The sequence below is a fragment of the Octodon degus genome, unplaced genomic scaffold (genome assembly GCF_000260255.1).
Source record: "Octodon degus isolate 3935 unplaced genomic scaffold, OctDeg1.0 scaffold00081, whole genome shotgun sequence".
Lineage (NCBI taxonomy): Eukaryota > Metazoa > Chordata > Mammalia > Rodentia > Octodontidae > Octodon > Octodon degus.
Window position 1 is genome coordinate 9,061,842 of NW_004524657.1, and position 9,738 is coordinate 9,071,579.

Sequence of the window (9,738 nt, forward strand, 5' to 3'; positions counted from 1 at the left end):
TGAGCTGGCCACACACACACACACACACACACACACACACACACATAAATGAATAAAATTAAAAAAAAAAGAAAGTCCTTTAACTGATTATTAATATACATTATACAGAAAGGCAAACATAGAAACACACAAAACAAGAATCTTCAAACCAGAAGATACCCTTAGCTCTATTGGCCAAACTGAACTACAGTGATCTTTTATAGTTTTTAGATTTCCAACTATTAGCTAACTAGTCAGAACTTTTCCTATAGGCCATCTATTAGCACAGATCACTTGCAGTGAGAGTCAGAAAGGAAAAACCTTTTGTACCTGTGAAAGTAAAGACTTATTAAGAAGGGATTGAGATTGATGGTTTGTCCTATTGGGATAGACCTGTTTCAGTTGATATAATAATGAAGTCACACTTACATGTCCCACCCAGACCCAAGAGTATGCTTTAATCCCTTAGGTCACTTATAAACCAATCAAACTGAAACAATTTTAAGCTTCATATTTCATCCCTGTCAACTTGACACTCAAACATATCTCTCTTGGTGGCGCACACCTGTAATTCCCGCGCTGGGGAGGCTGAGACAGGAGGATCATTATTAGTCCGACCTGTGTAGTGAGACCCTATACCAAATAAATAAATTATTTAAAAAATCTCTTTAAACCATGTTACTCTCCAAATAAACACAATAAGTTAATAATTCCACCAATACAAGTGGAAACACAATAATCCCTTCACACAAGGCTCATAGGTTCATCAGGTTAGCATTCTTCAAAAGACAGTCTCTTAGAGTCAAAATAACTTTTAGCTGTGAACTTCTTTAAAAATAAAATAAAAAAAAAAACAACTTCCATTATCCCAAGACATAGTACTATAAGGTGAACATTTCCATTCCAAACGTGAGGAATAGAAGCATAGAAAAAAATCAGACTAAAGCAAGACTGAAAACCAGTTTTGCAAACATTAAATCCTGCAGTTCTGTGTCTGGCATCTGGGGCATATGGTGATGAGATGTGAGTTCCACAGGGCGTGGATAATCTTGTCCTTATATCTTTGCTGGCTACAGCCCATGTGGTCTGTCTCTTGGGCTGGCTCTACTTGCTGTTTGCACTTTTTTTTTTTTTTTTTTTTGCACTTTTGTGGGCAGATGCTCTATGTTCCTGTCATCTCTTACTTCCTGAGGTCTCCACAGAACCTTTGTTCTCCTTCCCACGGCTTCATGCATCAGAGGCACCTTGCTTGGTCTTCTAGACTTTTCTTTGAAATCTGGTTGAAAACTTCCATGACTTGCAGCTCTTGCATTCTACATGCCTAAATGATCAGCATCATACGGATGAACCCAAGATCTGACTAGCGAAGGCAGTGGCTAGGCTCCTGCTGCTGGACTATGGCAACAGCAGGTTGTAAGTGTTTGCAAGGCTAAGCACAGTGAAATGAATCCTGAGGAACCAATTCCCTAGACAGCTCTTCTCTAACAGGGAGGCCTGAGGCTCATTTCTCAAATGAAAGGTTTACACTTTTGCACCTTTAAGTCTATGGTTGGGGGGGGGGTCATCTTGACTCCCTCAAGTCATATTTTTGTCTCTGTACAAAGTACTTGGTTCCTTTTCTGTTTGCTTTAGTTTTTTTTTTTTTCACTGATGACAATTTATTATGTTTGCAGCATACAGACCAAATAGTAATTAGGCCAGGATTATGTCTACATAGAAGTGGACAAAGATTGATGCTATTCTGTGGGGAACATGTGCATTTAATCATGTGTCAGTTGTTTGATCTTATGCTTATGTCGTTCAATTTCTTTCTCCATATGTTCAGTTGCCTTTTTATGATGATGATTTCATCTTCATGATGTTGCTTCAAGGCTGCCAGTTGTTCTTTAGTCTTCTGTCGGAAGAACCCCTCCTCTTCAGCCTGCTCTCTCTTTGAGAAGGCCCCACCAGCGTCTCCCATCGAGTCGGAAGAACTCTCATGATCCTTGTCGGAGCTGAAGCCTCGGGTTTGCATGGCCCTCATTCCCCAAACGCCGAGCTGCGCCAGAGACGCCAACGCCATACCTGCCATTGTTCCTAACGCAGTAGTCGCTCTTTGTTTTAGTTTTTTGAGACAAGGTATCACTATGTAGTCGCTGGTCTTGAAGTCATTATGTAGTCCCGTTTGGCTTGGAACTCATTGCAATTTTTCTTCCTCAGCCTCCCAAGTCCTGGGGTTGCCGGCATGTGCCATCATGCTTGCCTTAGTTTCGTGTGTGTGTGTGTGTGTGGCCAGCTCAGCCCACCAGGGGGCGGGGCTGGCTGGCATGTGGTGCTGGGGGATTGAACTGTGGTCCCTGTGTTTTGCCAAGCTTGTTCCAAGTAGGTGCTTTAGACCACTGAGCCATCTCACCAGCCCCGCCTTAGTTTCTTTTTAATAGTGCTAATCTCTTTAACAGGTATATCTCCTTAGGTCCCAACTTTACTCATGATTCTTTTTTTTTTTTTTTTTTTTTTTTTTTTGTATTTAGTGCAGGGTCTACAGGATCTCACTACACAGATTGGACTTATAGTGAGCCTCCTGTTTTCAGCTTCCTAAGAGCTAGGATTACAGGTATGCACCACCATGTCCAGTCTCAATCACTGTCTCAGTGAGCTCCAGGGGTGGGGCTGACATGGCAGGCTGGGGATTGAACCTCTGACCTCTGCGTCTGCCTAAGCAGGTGCTTTAATCTGCTGAGCTATCTGGCCAACCCTTTCAAATGATTATTGAGAAGGATTCTTTTTTTTGACTGGCTAGGACCACCTTAAGGGTTTATCTGGTGAGCATGTGGTACTGGATATCAAACTGCAGTCCCCACACCTGACTGAGTTTGCCCAAGCAGGTGCTTTAGACAACTGAGCTATCCCACTAGCCACCCCCCCCATGATTATTTTGGGGCTAAAATTTAAGTTTTTCTTTTCTTTTTTTCATCCTGAGTTTTGCCCTTACATCTCAATGAACACCTAGCCACAGTTTGAATTTTGAGCCACCTTAAAATTTTATCAGCCAGATCAATTTTCCGCCATTCCTAATCTCAGTTTTCCACAGTCTTAGGATAATGGCAAAGAATATAGATGACTTATTTTTTTCTCCCACAAACCTACTTTAAGGCTTCTAGACCACATGGTTATGTACATTCACAGCCATAACCCCACTTTGCTAGTATCAATTTTCTATGAGGATTGCCTTCATTGAAACCTAGTAACACCCATAACTTAAATGAGGAAATTAATTTTTTTCATAACTTTGGAGGATTCAGTCCATGGCTGACTCACAGCAAGGTAGCAACATCATAGCAGAAGGGAATTGCAGAGCCAAGTTGCTTAGTTCTTGGCAACCATGAACAGGACAGGAGAGAAGCACCAGAGTAGAAGGGGCCAAGGACCCTATCTAACACCCAAAGTCATGCCTCTGCAAACTACCAAAAAAGCACCCAGGAGTGAGCTTTATTAATCCCATCCCAAGCTCCCAAGCTAATGATAGCGATACAATTAGGCTCAATCACCACATCCTTGTTCTTGGATTGGCAGAATTAATATTGTGAAAATGGCCAAATCATCAAAAGCAATCTATGAATTTAATGCAATATCTATTCAAATAACAGTATTATTCACAGAACTAGAAAAATCAATCCTAAAATTCAGAGACTCAGAAAAGACCTAGGGCACCCAAAGTAATTGTGAACAAAAAGAGCAAAGTGATACTCATCATAGTAGTGGATTTCAAGTTATATTACAAACACATGGTAGCAAAATCAACCTGGTACTGGCATAAGAATGGACATGTAGACCACTGGGATAGAGCAGAAGAAGCAACCTCATGCACCTTTAACCATCTGATTTTTTCAACAAAAAGGCCCAAAACATACTTTGGAAAAAGAAAGCCTCATTAACAAATGGTGTTAGATAAACTAGATACTCACTTGTAGAAAATTGAAACTACATCCCTATCTCTCACTCTCTGCTAAAATACAAATAGATAAAATAAAAATAGATAAAAGAACTACAAAAATTGAAACTTTCAAACTGTGGGAGATAGCATAGGGGAAATACAGCTGTATGCACAGGCAAAGACTTTCAAATAAAACTCTAATAGTATAGGAAATAATATCAAATATCACTGAATGATATATAAAATAAAAAGCTTTTGCACAGCAAAGGAAACAACAGAATAAAAAGATAACCTATAAATGGGAGACTTGGGCCAGGGAGATGGCTCAGTGGACTAAGCGCTTCCCTGGCAAGCGCAAGGGCCTGAGTTCAATCCCCGGTTCCGCCAAAAAAAAAAACAACGGGAGATTTTTTATTTATTTATTTTTTCTTGTGATGGAACCGGGGGTTGAACTCAGGCCCTTGTGCTTGCCAGGGAAGCGCTTATTCCACTGAGCCATCTCCCCGGCCCTGGGAGACTTTTTAAATTTAAAAAATATTTATTTATTTATTTGGTACAGGGTCTCACTACACAGCCCAAACTCATAGTGATCCTCCTGTCTCAGTCTCCCCAGTGCTGGGATTACAGATATGCACCACCATACCTAGAGCTGGCACAGTGCATTTGGGGTTCCAGGGGCTGCATGGCATACAGTATTGGGGATCAAACTCCGGACCTTGTGCTTGCCAGACAGACACTTAGACCACTGAGCTATCTCCCCAGCCCAGAAGACAATTTTTGCTAGCTACTTGTCTAATAGAGGACTAATATCTAGGACATTAAAAAACAAACAAACAAACAAACAAAAAACCTCAAAAAATTACTCCCCTAAACAAATGACCTAATTCATGAAATGAACTGAAAGAAGTGAGAACTTTTTTTTTTTTGAGCGGGGAGCTGGCTCAGGCTGCCTTAAGGGGGCGTCTGGTAATGCAGGTGGAGGTGGGGATTGAATCATAGTATCCTGCACCTGACTGCATTTGCATGAGCAGGCGCTTAAACAACTGAAGCTAACCAGCAGGCCCACAAGAAGTGCAAACATTCAATAACTACATTTTAAAAAGCGTTCAACATCTTTAACCCTTAGAAAAATGCAAACCAAATCTAAACAATTTAGGAGAATCTATCTTACTCCAGTCAGAATGGCTGTCAAAAGAATAGGAAAAACAATATTGGTGAGGATGAGGGGGAAAAAGGAGAAATACTACATTGTTGGTGGAAATGCAACTAGAATAACCCTGTGGAAATCAAAGTGGAGATTCCTCAGAAAACAAAACATAGAAAGTCTAAGCCAGGTGTGGCGGCATATGCCTGTAATTGCAGCACTCAGGAGGCAGAGGCAGGAGGATCCTTGCGAGTTCAAGACCAGCTTCGGCTACAAAGTGAGCTCAAGGCCAACCCGAACTGCATAGTAAGACCCTATCTCAGAAAAATGAAAACACAACGATGACAACTACAACAACAACAGCAACAACAACATAGAGATTCCATTTAACACAGCTATCCCTCTTCTGGGTATATTCTTGAAAGAACTAAAGATGCTACACTATGAGACATGCATACCTGTCAGCTCACAACAGCTCACAACAGCCACGCTCTGAAAGCAACCTTGATGCCTGTGAACAGATGAGTGGGTAGAGGAAAGGTGTGCCATGTGCACAGTAGAGTATTACCCAGCCACAGGGAAGAATAGAATGCTGCTATTTGAAGGAAAACTGATGTTGTAATGGATCAACTCACATTTTAGATTATAAATGTAAATCTTGTGTTTTCTGTTGGGTAAAAATGTTTACTTACCACTGTGCTAAGTTGTTTAGTAACTAGTGGCTGTTTCTCGCTGTTTGCTACATAAAATTCCTGTAACCCTCACCAATTCCTGTCAGCAAAGTTAGCTTACAGAGATGACTTAAAGGAAACTAAAGGGGCTTTAACTTCTTGTAACCTCGGGCTATGCAAGGCTGCCTGCAGGTACTCAGGTGCAAATTAACCAGAAACTGAAACCAAAGCCCCGGAAATGTAGTTTGAGTAGTGGTCCCAATCACTCTGAAAGCATTATTTTGTGTCAGACAATGAATTTGTTTACCAAACTGAATGTGGTGAGACAGTGAATTTGCTTATCAAACTCAATGTGGTTCCAGGTTTTAAAACCTGCATGAGAGCAGACCAGGGACCCTGAGCTCAGTAATAAACGGATTTCCAAATTCCAATCTGGTTGATATGGTTCCTATCCTGATTGACCCATAACATTGTGACCTGAAACCATCATGCTCAGCTAAATAAGCCACTGAGAAAGCTAAATATTGCATATTTTCCTCTTATATGAGAAACCTAAAATATAAGTAAATGAATAGAGGAGACTTGATACAAAACTAGAAATAGATGTTTGGAGTTGGGGTTGTGTGTCAGGGAGAGGAGTGTTATAACCCACAAAGGAGACAACGAGGCAGATCATCCAAAAAGAAGGTAGCACTTCATTTTAGCTGGTACCCAGCGGCACCCTCAGAGTCCAAGAGACAGAGAGGAGCCCTGAGCAAGGGGAGGTACAGTAATTTAACCCCAAAAACCGCAAAACCGCCCATCCAAGCAAGCCGATCACAGAAGCCAACAGCAGATGTTAATGTGGTTAAGGGGGCACATGACCTTTTGCAGGATTGGTTGTAGCCCACCTAGAGGAAGCTGGATACAGAGGAGTTACCCCTTTGGACTAGGTGGAGTACAGAACAGGGTGTGCAATCTAGGTATGCAGTCATGCTAACCTTATAAGGACAATGTGGCCGACTGGTTGCCAGGAATACCTGTTTTTGCCTTAAGACATTCTCTGAACCAGGGCAGGGGTGAATCAGAGAACCAAGATGGAGTCATTGTAATTAACTAGGGCAAGGGTGAATCAGAGAGCCAAGATGGAGTTACTGGTGGGGGGGGGTACAACTCGGGAAGTTTAAAAAGTCATGGCATCTGTTGAGACTAAATATGGTTATAGGTCTGGAGTGGGCTTGGGAAACAGAAGTCACATTGGAACTCAAGGGTGGAATGGGGGGCTTGGGAAGCAGGAAGTTACATTTTACAGCAGCTGACATGGTTCACTAAGATGGCGCATACAGAACAGGATGGTGGCGCTTTGGTCAAGTTATAACAAGGAGGACAAAGGGATTGCAAATGGTCAAAACATGTTATGTGCATGTGCCAGTGTCCTCAACAAAACACTATTCTATATCACAAATATGAACTAAAAAGAAAGAAAAAAGAGTTCAACAACAACAAGAATTTTCTATTAAATGAGTACTGTTACAACTTATGTAACCGTCTCCATTTTTGTAACTAGAACAGCTATTTTGTTATACAATTCTGTATGTTTCTGTTATAACCTATGTGATTAACTCCATTTTGTAACCAGAATAGCCATTATATTATACACCTCTATACATTTCCACTGTAACTTTATTAATGAGGATTGTTTGGTATAAGCTGACAACTTAAACTCCATCTTGGTGGCTCAAGCCATCCACCAGACCTCTGAACACAGTTTGTTAATGTTCAAACTATTCCTTTGTTCTAAATCACAGTGTGTTAAAGGTTAAGATCTGAACTATTCCTTACCCCAGAGCACTCCACACAATATGTCCTGTGATCAACACTGAACCATAAATTGTAATTATTTGTTCCTGAAAATTGTAACCGCATGTTAAAAAAATGTAACTTGTTTTCCCGAAAGTGGACACTGACCCCTGTGCTGCATTCCCTTGCTCTCAAGTCACAAGACCACCCCTTTGCAGTTTTCAGCCTTAAAAACCCTTGTCTCTGGCAATCACAAGTGTCTGAGTTCAATCCCCGGTTCCGCCAAAAAAAAAAAAAAAAAATTAAAAAAACAAAACAAAACAAAACAAAACAAAAAAACCTTGTCTCTCCTCTCCTGGGCGAGCACTTAGGCACTTTGTGCCGGGTATTGCCGCTGGGTATCAGCTAAAATAAAGCGCTCTTTTCTTTTTGGACTTGTCTCCCAGTTGTCTCATTTTTGGATTACAACAAGTACAGCAAGAGCATTATCAAAGGTCAGAGGTGTAGAAATATAGATTTGAGACAAAAGCCTGATGTCCCAAGAGGGCAGGAAAATAATAGATAGATCCCAAGGAGAGTTGCTGTCTGTTTGCAAATTCCGGAAAAGCTGGGATTCAAAGCTGCAGATAACAGCTTCTCCTGCAGGCGCTCTGTCCTTTGATCCCTTGCTTGGGATGTTATCGGCTAGCATTTGTGTGAACCTAGTGTTAGGCAAATGGTGGAAGTTAATAAAGAGAGTAGTTTGTATTCACTTAGGTAATTATGCACATACCTTAGGCTGCCTTTACCCCTCAATAAAAGTGAGATGCTTCTGAGGCTCTGGGCTCCCTTGGAGAGAGACTAATCTCAGTGAGACCTCTGAAGCTACATTCATCAGGTCTTCTTGTCGTTTCTTTCGGCACCGACCTGTAACATACAACACAGAGGGAAAAAAATAAATACAGAATTTAGAATTATTCTGTATATGGCTTTGAAAATATTTTGGGGCTGGTAAGATGGCTCAGTGGTCTAAAGCACCTACTTAGAGCAAGCTTAGCAAAGCACAGGGAGCGCGGTTCAATCCCCCAGCACCACATGCCAGCCAGCCCCGCCCCCTGGTGGGCTGAGCTGGCCACACACACAAAATAAATAAATAAATAAATAAATAAATAAATAAATGTTTAAAAAGAAAAGAAAATATTTTGAAGTTCTCACTTTATGTTAAAAAAACTAAAAATTAAAAGGATGAATTAAGGGCCTGGGAGATGGCTCAGTACAATAAGTGCTTGCCTGACAAGTGCAAGGGCCTGAATTCAATACCCATCCTCCAAAAAGATAATTAAAAAAAAAAATAAATAAAGTGCATTAAATGCAGAATTTAAGTGTGCTGTGCAGGCCCCACCCTCAGGGGAGTGCTGAGAGGGCAATTGAGAATGGGCGTGGCGGCACACCCTGTAATCCCTGTGCTTGAGAGGCTGAAAACAGGAGGATCACTACGAATCTGATTTGTGTAGGGAGACCCTGTAGACCCTGTCCTTAATACATTTTTAAAAATGCAGAATTTATTTAATGACTTTTTTCAATAATTGTTTAATTTTTATTAATTAAATTCATTTATTTATTGTGGTACAGGGGATGGAAACCAGGGCTTGCACTGAAATATATATTCAGTTTTCTCTCTCTCTCTCTCTCTCTCTTTTTCTCTTTCATCTTTTTGAGACAGGGTCTTGCTATGCAGTTCAGGCTGGCCAAGAGCTCACTTTGTAGCCCAGGCAAACTGGCAGCAATCCTCCTTCCTCAGCCTTCTGAGTGCTGGGATATCAGGCATGTGCCACCAAGAATGGTCTCCCTTTTTGAGACAAGGTCTTGCTAAATTGCAAGAATAAGCTGGAATATAAAAACATGTATTAATAGGGCAACATGATCTATCAATATATGTATACATTTTGTAGTGTTTAAATCAGGGTAAAGATACCCATCTTGGGGCTGAGGAGATGGCTCAGTGGAACAAGCGCTTCCCTGGCAAGTGGAAGGGCCTGAGTTCAATACCTGGTTCCGCCCCACCCCCCTCAAAAAAAGATACCCATCTTATCAACAATGTCATTTTTATGGTGAAAACATTCAAAAATTATTTCTTCAGGCTTTTTAAAATAACTATATAGGGGCTGGTGAGATGGCTCAGTGGTCTAAATCACCTACTTAGAACAAGCTTAGGAAAGCACAGGGACCGCGGTTCAATCCCCCAGCACCACATGCCAGCCAGCCCCGCCCCC

General features: G+C 41.3%; 1 pseudogene; it reads right to left on the reverse strand.

Annotated features, from left to right (window-relative positions):
- Nucleotides 1-1,739: 1,739 nt before the first annotated feature.
- On the reverse strand, nt 1,740-2,064 carry LOC101575070 (annotated as a pseudogene).
- Between the last annotated feature and the right edge of the window lie 7,674 nt (nt 2,065-9,738).